We start from the raw sequence: 15,285 nt of genomic DNA, 5'->3' as shown, positions 1-15,285 counted from the left end.
TTCTTATTTTTTGCTTTTTCTTTTGTTTTCTTTTGAGGTCAATAACAAACAGTGTTCTAAGATTTCTCAAAAAATCTGAAATTAAGTCTCAGATTAATTAAGTCAAATTAATGTTGCCCTAGTCTTGATCAAGCCCAGGCCTCCTACATATAAAGCGTGCAGTCAGCCCATTAAGCTATCTCTCTAGTCTCCTATTATTTCTTTCAAAAAAATAAATACTAATAAAACATCTCTTACTGAAGAATTACAGTGATGATGGATCCAGTCTAAAATAAACATAATTTTTCAAAAATATATTTCTTTAGCTAACTCCGACAATAACAAGTCTCATTTCCCTGACTATGAAAGAGCCTCCAATATGGCAGTGCTCAGAAAGATGAGTAAAGAGAGGCTGCTAAAATCTCAGGGCTGGGACGAATGGAGACATTACTGGCGCCTGCTCGAGTAAATCGATGAACAACGGGATGATATTGACAGTGACAGTGACCTCCATTTGCACCAAACTGCCCTGGGTTTGTTTTCTGGCACCATATCATATTCCTTGAGCACCACCACGAGTGACTAATGAGCACAATCAGGACTAAGCCCTGAACACTGTCATGTGGCCCCAAACTAACAAGAAGCAAAAACCAAACAAGCAAATTGTTTTGATCTCAATCCCCAAATTTTTCAGAAATATATTGAGTTTAAATTTTCTTTCAAAACTTTCTTACCTGGGGGTATGGTTCCGCCAGCAGGTCAGTCTGTACCTGTGAGGTGAGTGCATCAGCAGACTGATGGCAACGTCAGACTTTCAGATACCTGAAAATTGCTGCTGTGCCTTTGGCCTGACCCCCAAAACTTGGGGCAAAGTTTACCAAGAAAGTAAACGGCCAAAAGTTAGATATGTGGGAGACACACCCACAAACCACTTCCGGCTCAGCTATATAATTGGAGGCATGGCCTCTCTGGTTCCTGATCAAACTGCTTAACAGCCATGATCCCAGAGTCTCAGAAACGAATCTCAGAACCCACAGGCTTTTTGTAGAAATGCGTCCTGTTCCTGTATTAGGTTACTGTTGCTGGGTCACTCCAGGTGGGAATAGGTTTCGTGCCTTGGCCTGTTCCCCCTGGCGGCCTGGTAACCACCATCCTCCAGACGCCACTGGACAGTCAGGATTGGGCCTGTAGTGACAAGACACATGGGGCCTCACCACATGGGGGTGGAGCCGACTCTTTCTCCGCATCCCAACGAGACCCCAAGTCGCCGCCTACAAACGGCCTCTCTGGCTCCTGATCAAGCTGATTAATAGCCATGATGCCGGAGACTCAGAAACAAATCTTGAAACCCAGCGGCTTTTGGCAGAAATGCATCTGGACTGAATACAAGGTGGCCCCCGGCTCAGAGCTTATTGGAAAGCCAGGTATGAGCCAGCGGTAATGAGGCAACTGCAGTCTCATGGGAAGGGGGGCAGTACCGACTCATCCTTCATGCCCTACCGAGGTCATGAGTTGCCCCCCACAAGAGGCTCTCTGGCACAGCCATGGCTCCAGAGGCAAAAGGACTTAATCCAGAGCCCGGCAGCTTGCAGCAGAAAAGTGAATGGACCATGCGTTAAACTACGGTGCCATGCCTCCCCAGGAGCGAAAGTGTATTGCTCCCTTCCGCCTTTTCCCCTCCTGGCAGCAAGGTGATTGCCACCTCAGAGCGTATTGGAAAGCCAGGTATGAGCCGACAGTGATGGGGCAACTGCAGTCTCATGGGAAGGGGGCGGTACCAGCTTGTGCTTCACGCCCTACCGAGGTCACGAGTTGCCCCCCACAAGCGGCTCTCTGGCACGGCCATGGCTCCAGAAGCAAAATGACTTAGTTTAGAGCCCAGCAGCTTGCAGAAGAAAAGGGAATGGACCATGCATTAAACTACAGCGCCATGCCTCCCTGGGAGGGAAAGAGTGTTGCTCTCTTCCGCCCTTCCCTCCCCCCCCACCCCCGTCAGCAAGATAGCCACAGCCTCAGAGCATATAGGAAAGTCAGGTACCAGCCAGCAGTGACGGGGCAACTGCTATCTCATGGGAACGGGGGTGGTACCGGCACATCCATCATGCCCTACTGAGGTCAGGAGTTTCCCCCATGAGCGGCTCTCTGGTGCGGCCATAACACCAGACACACAGAAACCAATCTCGTAATTATATGGCTCTTTGCAGAAATCCAAAATCGTGGCCACGTGACATTATATGATTCTCATAACCAGCTATAGGAAACAAAATATTTCACAATTCCTTTTCAGCAATTCTGATTGTTTTGGGGGAAATTCTAAACAATAATGGTGCATCTTTTGTCGAAATAATCAATGTAATCAATGTAGAGAAGAGTTAAGTAGAAATCATCTGCCTCACAGGCATTTGGAGGGGTGGGAGGGGGGTCTACTGGGGTTCTTAGTGGTGAAAAATAAGTACTGGTGAAAGGAAAGGTGTTTGATCATTGTATGACCGAGACTTAAACCTGAAAGCTTAGTAACTTTTCCCACAGTGATTCAATAAATAAATATAAAAAGAAAAAAAGTAAATAAAATAAATTAAGGTGGAGTTCATGCCCAATTCAATCAGCTAATCAGTGGCTGAATAAATAGCAGTACTCCTACAAAAAAAAAATACTTTCTTACCACTATTTACTCTCTGTCTTTCCATTGACTTGTGGTATTATATATATATATGTACATATATATAATATGTATATATATATATAGTTACTTCATTCCTTTATGGCTTAATTATCCACCTTAGTTTGATTTCATTTTTCTAAATACAATTAGTTAACATATTCTATAGACTCTGCATATTTTGCATATAAAGAATGTTTCCCAGGCTTCAATGGAAGGAAAATATTTCAGGGGCATGAGTGCCATATTCTGCAGATAGAAAATTTAAAAGCAGGGCTTTTCTTTGTGTGTCATTTCTCATTTTCTATCCCTATTATGTTTAAATTCATCATTCATTTGCTTAATGATGTGCAGTTTTTCTAGGTTTACAGTCCACGCTTCAGTAAGTCAAACATAATCCTTGACTGCTCCCCACAACTAGGTTTCTATCACCTTAAAAATGCAGTGGAAAATTAACTGAATGTCATATCTTAAATTAGTTGTGCACCAAGTCTTTACTAAATAGAATCATTTAGTTCCAGGTAGAAATAATGGGAATATATTGACTGAAAATGAAATGTTGATAATCTCTCCAAAGCAATAGAGATCATGAGGAAATTAATCACACACATATTTGTTATCTTAAAACACTGAGATTAAAAGATAAATTGGGAGGGGGCATGGACTGTAAGAATGTAAACTATGAAAAGGAACCATCCAAAGCAAAATCATTTATGGAGGATTTGAAGACATACTTTAAAGATTGGCCCTTAAAATAAACTTCATTTATTGGAAAAAAATAGATAATTGCTGAAGACTAAGATGAGACGAGACCACATTAGATGCTAAAAGAACCACTCCTAGAAAGAGAGCCAGTTCTGAAGTCAATACCAAGTGAGGATGCTTATGCGGTGCCTGCAATTAATTATGCATATGTTATGTTTCACAGATTAGTGGCTTTCACACTAGTCAGTCAGGCTGCACTTAGTTCTTTTAGAAACTGCAGCCAAAGAAAATGTAGGAGAGCACGATTCTTCATTTCTTCATGACAAAGCTGGCTGCAATTCACAGACAATGATGTACCTTGAGCAAATGCCAGACTCTTATGAAAACTAGATATGGAAAAATTTCCAAAGTACTATTTTAAAAACACCATAATGTATTTATATATTAAATAATCACTTTAATATATATTTATATTAAGTAATCATTTCTGCTCTAGATCTACAGTTGCCCACCTAATAGATGATATTGTTATACAACTATCCTTACCTGTCATTTTACTCTAGAGACCTATAGATAGTGAAATCATAAACAAACTTCCTCTTTTTTAAAAGAGAATAACAACTTGTTAAAGGACAAATCTTGTGAACAATATAAAAATATTTAAAGGTAAAAAGCTGAGACCTCTATTTGTACATTATTTGTTGTCAGAGGCAAAAGTGAAAGAAATATAAAGAAAATATTTCATAGGCTCTATTGTGAACATGACACAAATAGAAAAAAACACAGAACATCTATTAGATGATAAAACAATAGAGTCAATTAACATTAAGTTGTCTAAAGAAATCTAAGACAATATAAGACAAGAAAACAATATCCTTTAAAGAAATCTTAGATTACTGTCACACAAACAAATTTGAATAGCATATATGGCAGATTAAACAGAAACTTATTGAAAGAGTTCAAGTAATACTAACCAGATGGTTTATTTAAATATGTTTAAAATACATTGTGTTATTTATGAAAATCTAGTTACAAATTATAAGTATCTATAAATATATAAAATGTTTATGAGAAATTTTCACACTTCAAATTTTGTATGTCATGATCAGAAAAATTATTTTGTGTTGACGAATTATTTAACATCTATTTCTTTAAAATATACTCATTTGTATATTTAAAAAAATATAAAATAACATAATACGAGACTGATACCCAAGGACAGTAGAAACAAGGGACAGGGATATTGATCCATAGTTGGAAGCCTGCCTCATGAGCTGGGGTAGAAGGAAGCTGGAATAGGGAAGGAATCGTTAAGTCAATAATGATTGGAGGGATCATTTGGAATGGGAGATGTGTGCTGAAAGTAGCTAAAGGACCAAACATGATAGACTCTCAGTATTTGTATTGCAAACCATAATGTCTAAAAGTAGAGAGAGAGTATGGGGAAAATTGTCTACCATAAACACAGGGGAAGATTTGGGATGGTGGGGGACAGTGGAGACGTTGGTGGTGGAAAATGTGCATTGGTGATGGATGGATGTTCGATCACTGTATGACTAAAACTCAAACATGAAAGCTTTACAACAGTATCTCACAATGATTCAATAAAAATAAAAATTAAAAGAATATATATTATGAATTAAACTTTGTCCTCAAAAACTAACAAATAGAACACATACAAGCAATAAATTACATGAAGAAGAATATTTAGATTATTGTAATTGTATTTGTTAAATTTAAAAACAAGAATAAAGTTGATGAAAATAGATTTATTCTTAAAGAAATAGTGAAACTTTTTAATGATTTAGCATTATTTGTTATTTATGTGTATTTTGATTTCATTCTTTATTTTCTTCTTGTTTAACTTAAGGTCACAGACAACAGTGCTCAGGACTTAATTTTGGCTCTGCCCTAAAGGATCCTTCCTAGAAGTGCTCAGAGGACTTTAGTGGTTTCCAGGATTTGAGCCTTGGTCAGCCCTGTGCAAGGCAAGCATTCTGCCTGCTGTTACATCTCTCAAACTTTCTTGTGTGCCCTTAATGTTGAAAGAGTTCTATATCAAATGAATTATCAAGTCATATAGTAAATGGAGGCAATAGATATATAGTACTCAGTGAAAGTAACCAAACTGAAAAGGCCACATTCTGTGTACAGTATCCAAATAAATATTGAAGAAGAGATAAAACTATGGAGCTAATGAAGGATGAGTGTTTTCCCAGAGGGATGCAGGGAAGGAGGGAGGATATAGATGATCAGCTTTAGAGCTATGGAAGTCTATAGGATTGGTAGAAGGATGTTCTATAATAATCACATTGGGAAAATCAACTCAGGAACAGATTCTATGATTGGTTTAACCTAATATGCTAAATGATAATCCAGATTATTGAATGCAGAAAAAATAAATAGAGGAAGGAGAGCAAGTAATATTTTGAATAGGAATTTGCTAGTACTATACTGCCAAGAACTGAAATTAAACAGTCACGCTGTAGAGAAAATTTGGTAAGAGTAGAAAAGTGGTATATTGATGATAGAATTTTAATTTTAGTTTTTCTTGATTATTATTTTTGTAAATATTATTGAATAAACATTGAAGCTATTAGGTTTGGAACAGCAAAATGATTGTCATATAATTATAAACACAAATATATCAAATATATTTTCCCGGAGAAAAGAAACAAGTGTATAAATTACATAAGATTATAAACTTTAATCTGTTCATATGATATTTTTCTCTCCCAAGAAATGAACTGTTCTGACAATGACTTCATACTCCAACAATCTGGCATATTTTAACTATTTGGAAATTAAATCAGAGTATAAAATTTTGGCATGACTAAAGGTATTTGGAATGGCATCACGGTTGAAAATCTGGCTAGTCGTAGATTATTGGAAACCATATCATAGCTAGAAAATATGGCCTCCTCCTGTATATTTAGAAATTAAATCAGAGCATAACAACTTGGCATATCCAAAATGATCTGGGAAAGTTAACATAATATAGTGATTTGGAACAACTTTAAATATTTGGAATACCATCTCTGTCAAAATCTTGATGCTGCACCAGAATCACAATTTCAAAATATGTTCAGTGATAACTTTTATAAATGCCCTTGCCATTTTAAGATTCAGAAATTTTAGGATTTTCATAAAACCTTTGAAAACTGTTATTTTAGTTTTATTTTTCATTCATCAATGAGGGATCCTTTTAAAATTAATAGGGGTATTATTTTACTATAAAGGAGACTCAATTAGGGACTGGTGTGAGCAATCTTTGTGACATACTAAATCAAATTTAATATATAGATATGATGCTGGGGCAAGAAAAGTAAGGAGATAAATCCAATTTAATATTAGAGAAACTAGCTTGAACACAAAGGAGGGGAAAGGAAAGCAAAATTTACTGAATTGCAATAATAGACACTTCCTTTTTGCTGTAACAAAAAGTTTATCGTGATGGTGTCTAGTATGATTGGGCATTCTGAGATGCAGAATCTGCTTCTGTATGCCTCAGCATATGTACAACTATGCCAGGAAAAAGCTAACAGCTCTGAAAGTGATTTGGATATACAATCTAAGAGTTCACATAACTAAGAGTGGAAAAAGAGAAAAAATATACAATATTTCAGTCAAAGTTTCATTTTAATCTAATTATAGGTAGAAATATGATTTACATGCTTAAAACTTGTTTGGGCCACATGTGTATTCCAGTAGCAGTATGTATACTATATGTTAGATGGGTACATGTTGATAGGGGGAGGGGAGAAATAAATAACTGCTAGTACAGGAATTTATTTCTATAAAAGTAATATAACAGATATTTTCTATTATTTTCTTTATCTTCTGTTGAGGCAGTGTTGATCTAAAACTATATATATGTATATATGTGTATATGTACATATCATATATGTATATATCATATCATATATATGTATCATATATCATATATCACAACATCAGATATATCATATATTATATCATATATATCATATATATCATATATCACATATATCATATCATATATACATATATGTATATGTGATATGTATATATGTGTATATACATATCCACATGTGTCATGTAGTTCAGCAATTTATAGGATGTGATTACAATACAGTATCAATCAATAGTCTTCTTTACATACTGCCCTTAAATTATAAGGTTTTACCATATAAGAGCTAATGTGTTATCAGAATTCATTAAATTCCCCAAGTCTAAGGAATGTTCTATGAATACAGTACCACATAATGCATTGAAATATGAAATAAAGTCAGAATAATCATGATTTAAAATCCTTTTTAACTCATAAAATATTAAACACTTAATACTCATTCTTAAAAAATAAAATTTTTACTCTCCTTGATCCCCCATCTTCCAGTAGCTAGGCGTTACACCCACCAACTGCTCCCCAGCCACCGTGTAATATCATCAATGGCCAAGACCCAGAGACTATAAAACCAAGCTCCTGGAAGAGAACAATGCAGAATCTCCTGCCCCCGTGCCTGGCTGTCCTCACCGGGCCCCCAAGGAGGGGGCTGGTTGCTGAGCAGAGCTTCGGCTGCTGAAGACCTCCGCAACCAGGCACAGCCATGCTTAAGACCTCTCTCCACACATTTGGACGAGCCTTACACATGAAGGAACCTGCAGAGGAACCCAGGCATGCAGGACCCGGGGCTGAGATCTCGGATGGGACTGGCCTCCTCCACCCAGATCCTCATCTTCCAGTAGCTAGGTTGTTACACCCACCAATTTCCCCAGTGCTGTGTAATCCCATCAACGGCCAGGACCCAGAGACTATAAAATCAAGCTCTGGGAAGCAAGCACAAGGCTGCATTCGCCACACAGCCTCTTATTGTCTTGTTCTTGCTATTGAAAAACCCGACAGGCTACAGAGAGTATCCTGCCCACATGGCAGACTCTGGCAAACTACCTGTGGCATATTCGATATGCCAAAACCAAGTAACAATGATGAGTCTCATTGCCCTGACCCTGAAAGTGCCTCCAGTGTAGCAGTTGCTAAAATCTCAGGGCCAGGACAAATGGAAACATTACTGTTGTCTGCTGGAAGAAATCGATGAACAACGGGATTACAGTGATACAGTGATACTCTCCTTTAATGCCTCACCCCTTCTTATACTTTCCCTCTTATTCTATTCCTCTTCTCATTTTTCTCTGTATTCTTTATTATTTGTTTCTTTTTTAGGTTTCGAGGCCATACCTGGCAGTGTTCAGTGCTTACTCCTGGCTTTGGAATCAGGGTTCACATAACCCCTGTTGGGCTTGAGGCATCATATGTTTTTTTATTTGAAATAATATTTTACTACTCTATAATTTAAATTGAACTACTTTAGAAGCAACATTCAGATTTTTATGTTATATCATTATTTCCAGACTGGAGTGATAGCACAGTTGGTAGGGTGTTTGCCTTGCACATGGCCGACCCAGGCTGGATTTCTCCACCCCTCTCAGAGAGCGCAGTAAGCTACCGAATGTATCCCGCCCATGCAGTAGAGCCTCTCAAGCTCCCCGTGGCATATTCGATATGCCAAAAGCAGTAACAAGTCTCACAATGGAGACGTTACTGGTGCCCGCTCCAGCAAATCAATGAACAACGGTAGCACAGTGCTACAGTGCTATTATTACTGTGAATGTCAGTAATCAAGACATATTTTTAGCTAATTTTCATAAGATACCATGACTTACAAAAATTACGCACAGTTGAAGTTTTGGCATCCAGTATTCCAATAGCAATTCCAACACCTGTGCGAACTTGCCTCCACCACTGCCCCCAACTTCCTTCCTACCAAGTCTGCATGTTTTAATTTGATTTTAAATTCTTGCTCCTATGCTTTTTCCTTGTAGTTTAGACATACAGATATACCTGGCCGTTTTTCCATTATTTCCAATCTGCATTTTCTCGCTCTGATGAATCTTTTTTTTAAAAATTTTAATACTAGTTATTTAGATCATTTTGAAAAAGGAAGTCTCTGTTTCTTCTTGCTAGCTGCTGCAAGTTGCTTCATTTTAGCCAACCTATGGGACATTTAAAACATTCCTACAAATTCATGATCTCTTAATGACACTGGGGACATTTCCAATTAATTTCCCAAGACCCTAAATTCTTAACCAGACCTGAAGCTCACAGAAGACCAATAGACCTAAAAGGCAACACCTGGACATATGGTGGAATACAATGTTTTTAAATTATTGTCAACATTTATCGTTAATGTATTCTAATTTTCATGCTTGCTGCTATAATGGGCAATCTGAGATTCAGTTCTTATTTTATAAAAATTCAGAGATTCCTTGATTGACAAATTATTGTTGCATGCTTGACAGGATATGTAATATATACTTAAGGTTATAATAAGACTCACCTAAAATGTCTTCTTTTAAAACTAAATTTCATTTTAATATGCAAGTAAATAGCTGCAATATCTCATTGCTCTTTAATAATTATTTCATGTATCTGACGATGGTTTTTAAAAAATGGCAAATTTCTTTTCTGGTATAGGCATATTTCTATACCAGGGTTGGTTTTCTTACTCCCAAATTATGGCCTATTTGTGTTCTTTTTTAAAAGAAAAGATTAAAGATCTTACTCAGTTATGTGCCTTGTGTCTTAACTGGAATTCTAACTTTCTTTACAATAATATCCTTTATTTGAATAAAGGGTCATTTGAATTCAAATGGGGTCATTTGAATCCTTTGATCCTTAAGAGTTAGACATGCATTGTGTCAATGCACCTCCAGAGGAATTGTCAGTCATCTGCTCTGACTAGCTTTCTTTCCCTCTGTCCCTCCCTCCTCTTTCTTTCTTTCTTTCTTTCTTTCTTTCTTTCTTTCTTTCTTTCTTTCTTTCTTTCTTTCTTTCTCCTTCCTTCCTTCCTTCCTTCCTTCCTTCCTTCCTTCCTTCCTTCCTTCCTTCCTTCCTTCCTTCCTTCCTTCCTTTCTCTTCCTCTCCCTCCCTCCCTCCCTCCCTCCCTCCCTTCCTTCCTTCCTTCCTTCCTTCCTTCCTTCCTTCCTTCCTTCCTTCCTTCCTTCCTCCCTCCCTCCCTCCCTTCCTTCCTCCCTCCCTTCCTTCCTCCCTTCCTTCCTTTTCTTTCTTTCCTCTCCCCTCCCATCCTTCCCCTCCTCTAGAATCGCCTCCTCTCCGCTCCCTCCACTCCTCTCCTCTTCTTTCCATCCTCTCTTCTGTTGTCCAGATAAACAGTAGCAAAAAATTGAAGTCTGTCTCCTCAGCCCTGATTGCTTCTGTGTTCTGCATTAACCCTACTGCATCTGCTCTGAAAAATAATATTTTTCTCAATGAGAAGTAAGCCAAGACAAATAGGAGGTATTCTCATGGATTTCCATTGTTTATGGATAATAGGTATGCATTGTTTCTCATGAAATGTGTATAGTTGCTTCATGCATTTGTCAAATTTTTAGTTGTTTACAGTACGATATTCATTCTCAAACCAATTACTTAAGTTTTGAAGCTTAAGCTAATAACTGATTTTCAATAACTTTTATTACAAATACATCAAATGAGTGATATCAACAATGTACTTTTAAGAATTGACTAGAATGTAAAAAATGTAAAAATATTCAATTGAGAAGACTATTAATTAAATGAAAACACAGACATTACCCAGGGGTAAAATTTTATGAGTATTATGTCTGATTGATTAGAGTTTGAGAGAATAGAGTAATTTGATTAAGGATATTGGCACAATATTTTGAATCATATTTTTATGAGTTTAATTTTCTTAATTGTTTATATAAAGTATTATTTTTTTCTGTAAATAATTTGACATTTCCAAACCCGTTATCAGACTGTAAGGTAAATATGATTAAATAACTTATCTCTAATTATCTTGCATTTAGAAACTGAGAGAGATGGAGAGACAGAGATAGAGAGCACTATTATTCAATTCACATGCAACCAGATACTTTACCCAGTAAGTAATGTACCCAAATTAGAATGGGGTGATATGTACAGTGTGGAAGTAGATAGATACCACATCAATTTTATATTTAATTGATTGCATGATCTACATCTGCATAACAATATGTTTCATTTCTCTGTAATTTGAGACAATTAAATTATTTTTTCACAGATTTTGTGTGTCAGTAATCCAAGGATTAACTGAATGTCTTAGATCATTCATGCAGTTGTCATCAGGGCATGACTCAACAGTATTTCATTGCTATTTTCATTACTAATATATTATATCCTGGAGCTGTAGTGATAATACGATGAGAATTACACTTACATTGTTGTACAGCCAACCCATATTCAATCTCTTTCATCCCATATGTTCCTCTGAATCAGGCAGGAGTGATCCCTGAGTGCAGTGCCCAGAGTAAGCCCCGAGCACCATTGAGTGTAACCCAAAATTCATACCAAACCCAAACCAAATTATATTTCACATCAAAAATAAGAAAAATATGATTATGTATAACTAATGCCTTGACTTAAAATTATAATGCACAAATTGTAAAATATATATGCATATATTGTTTTTATCACCGTGATAGACGTACTTGTATTATAAAGATATAATGAACTGAAACTCATAGCATTGCATGTTGCTTATAATTATGTACCACATATATAATGTTAATATACAATGTTGATTTAATGAGTTATCTCTGATTAAACCCCATTTGGTAATAGGATCATTGAAGATTTAAATACTTAAGGATGGATCATTATGAATTGATGTGCATTTTAAATTTAAAAGAAGATATGGAAATCATCACATATTCAGAAAAGAAACACCTGAAGAGAGAAGAAATTCATAATACAAGTATGCAACCCGAAAGAACACCAACCAATCATGCTGGAAATCACAAGGCACTAAGAAGGAACACAGAGACATTCTTACCTAGAAGATGTAAAGAAAATTTGGCTGTCAGTCTCCTGTTTCATTTGTTTATTCATCCACTGATTTATTCAATAATTTATTTCTGGCTTTTGGGCCATAACCTGCAGTTCCCAGGACTCAGTCTTGGCTCTGTGCTCACAGTTCACTCCTGGCAGTGCTTGAGGGATATAAGGTACATTGAATTAAATCAAGGGTCAGTTGGAAGCCAGGCAAGTGCCTTCCCCCATTCTATTTCTGCAAGCTCCTTTTTTGTGATTCTGACTTCTAAATAGTTTGCTCTAAAGCAGCCAATTTATTGTAATTTATTATGACAACAGCAAGAAACCAGTAGAATGGTATATAATCATTTATAATATATATCAAGAAGAAATTATCTTAATCATCACTTATTGACATAAAAGTAATTCATCTGCAAATCATTTTCCCTTTGACTCAGTCATATTCTTGAACATTTATTCTAATTAAAATATATTGTTAGCAATATCATAGCTAGTATTTATTTGAAAATATCTCTACTTGAATTTCTGGAAAGCATATCAACAAATATTTATAAAAATAGTTGCATGATGGATGGTCAAACAGACACTTATTTTTATTCTGCTTTGCACTGATTGTTTTAAAAATGGGCCAAATTTATATTTTCCTTACAAATGTATTTTAAAATGCTATTAGCATATTAGCAGAATAACTGGCTTATTTCCATGTCCCTGATCTGCACTTTTTACACTTCGCCCTTTTATTTTAGTCTATATTGCAATATTTTAACTGCTAACAAAATCTATTTTATTAGCAAAAGGAAAAAATGTGTAAAACATAAATGTCTACATCAAATACACTCTTGCCATATTTACTGTTATGTATAATCAGTTACTCTCAGTGATTTTTATTTCTACTCAAAAAGGCAAGACACACATATACATCTGATCCCAATAATATTGTTTTCAATAATATTAAAGAAGGATAACTGGACTGTAATATAGTTAATTTGTAGAGTACTTGCAGAAAGAAAAGAAGGAAAGCAGAAAGACAGGGAGGCAAGAAGGAAGGAAGGATGGGAGGAAAGAAGGAAGGAAAAAAGAAGAAAATTCTGAGATACAATTTTTGCTTCTAAGATCAGATTTTTGCTTTTACCTGCAGTATATTGAATAAGAACTGATTGGTAGAGAAAAAAAAATTTCCACTAAGGAAAAACATAATTTTTTGAAATTGGAAACCTTTACAAAAGTATAAATCCTTTCCTTATAGTGCCAAAAAACTGTAATGTCTGGAGACAAGAGTCTGAAACTTGTGAAATCAAACAGGCAGCATAGATCTTTCACTTATGCAATCACTATTTCTTCTAGAACGACTCTAGCTGACAAGCACACGCCTGTACCAGCTGTGGGATTGGTTCAGTCAACTGGCCAATATATGAAAATCCTAAAATCCTTAACATGTCTAAGTTAAAGTCTTGTGATCATGAAGGTTTTTTTTTTTCTATGCCTTTAAATGGGCTGGAGGGATAACACAGCAGGTGGGGTGTTTGCCTTGCATGCAGCCAACATGGCCGACCCGAGTTCAATTCCTCCGCCCCTCTCGGAGAGCCCAGCAAGCTACCAAGAATACCTTGCCCTCACAGCAAAGCCTGGCAAGCTCCCCATGAGGTATTCGATATGCCAAACACAGTAACAAGTCTCACAGTGTTACTGGGCCCGCTTGAGCAAATCGATGAACAATGGGAAGACAGAGATACAGTGGTCTTCTTAAATAATGTGTTTTATTTATTTTATTTTATTTTTTATTTTTATTAGTGAGACACCATGAGGTACAGTAGTAGACTTACAAATTTTGTGCTTGGGTTCGAATTATACAACGATTAAATACCCATCCCGCCACCAGTTTTGACAAACTTATAATGCTAAGTAATTTGATCACCTGACATTAAAACGTGATGTATTTTACTCTAACGCAATTACTTCATATATAGACATTAAGTTTATCTTTGGAGGGAGCCTCAGAGTTTCCAGGGTCACTCCCTGTGGCATTTGCCCACCTGTATCATCCAGTTCTGTGGTAAGAGTACATGGTGCTGTAGTTTTAGGAACCACCACTGCCAGGGTGTCAAGGGACCATGCAGTGCTGAGGATCACACCAGGTCCTGTGCATTCAAAATGCAAGCCCAAGACCCCTTTGCTTTCCCCCTGTTCCCTGATTTATATTTCTTTTTCTTTAACTTTTTGCTTTGGGGACCCATCCAGCTGTGTTCAGGATATCCTTTGTGCTCAGGTATCACTCCTGGTGATGCTTGGGGAATCATATGCAGTGCCAAGGATCAAACCGTTGCGTGCAATGGAAGTGTCTTAACCCCCACAATATCTCTTTGGCAAACAACTCCCCACCCCAGAATTTTCTTTTATGTTTGTTTTGGGGGCCATGTCTAGAGATACTCAGGACTTACTTTTGACTCTGAGCTCAGAGATCTTGTGGTGGGACTTAAGGGGCCACCATGTGTAGCCCAGGATCACACTCAGATCGTCCACATTCAAGGCAAACACCTTACCTGCTGTAATATCCATCCGGCCACATAATTTTTTAAATTCTTTAAAATCTGAAAGAAGCCCTTATCAAATAGTAAAGTTTTTTTTGACAATATTTTAATTTTGACAGATTATTTGCATTCAACATGCATTGTTAAGACAAACGTTTTAAAGCACCTTAAATCAATTAGTGAACATTTATAAACAAAAATTTGCTACAAGAATAAAATGCAGAGATAGGAGTTTAATAAACATTGAATTAATATGTGACATGTACAGAGAACAAACTTTGTTTCCATAATTTATGAAGTGGCAAATATTACAAGTTATAATTGGTTATAATTTAGAATGGTTAGCAATAAATAATGAACTATTTTATTATAATGAATGTGATTTAGTTTGGAGAAAAGTTTAATAAATAGTACCTCAAAATCTAGCCATTCCATGAAAAAAATCAATTCATCAATGAATACTGTTTAGCAGTAAATAGTAGACTACGTTACTGAAACTGGCAGCATAAATTTTTAGCAAAGGTTTAATATAAGGGTAATTCAAA

Source organism: Sorex fumeus, unplaced genomic scaffold (assembly GCF_029834395.1).
Source record: "Sorex fumeus unplaced genomic scaffold, SorFum_2.1 ptg000008l, whole genome shotgun sequence".
In the NCBI taxonomy this organism is placed as follows: domain Eukaryota; kingdom Metazoa; phylum Chordata; class Mammalia; order Eulipotyphla; family Soricidae; genus Sorex; species Sorex fumeus.
Note: the sequence above shows the minus strand (reverse complement) of the source record.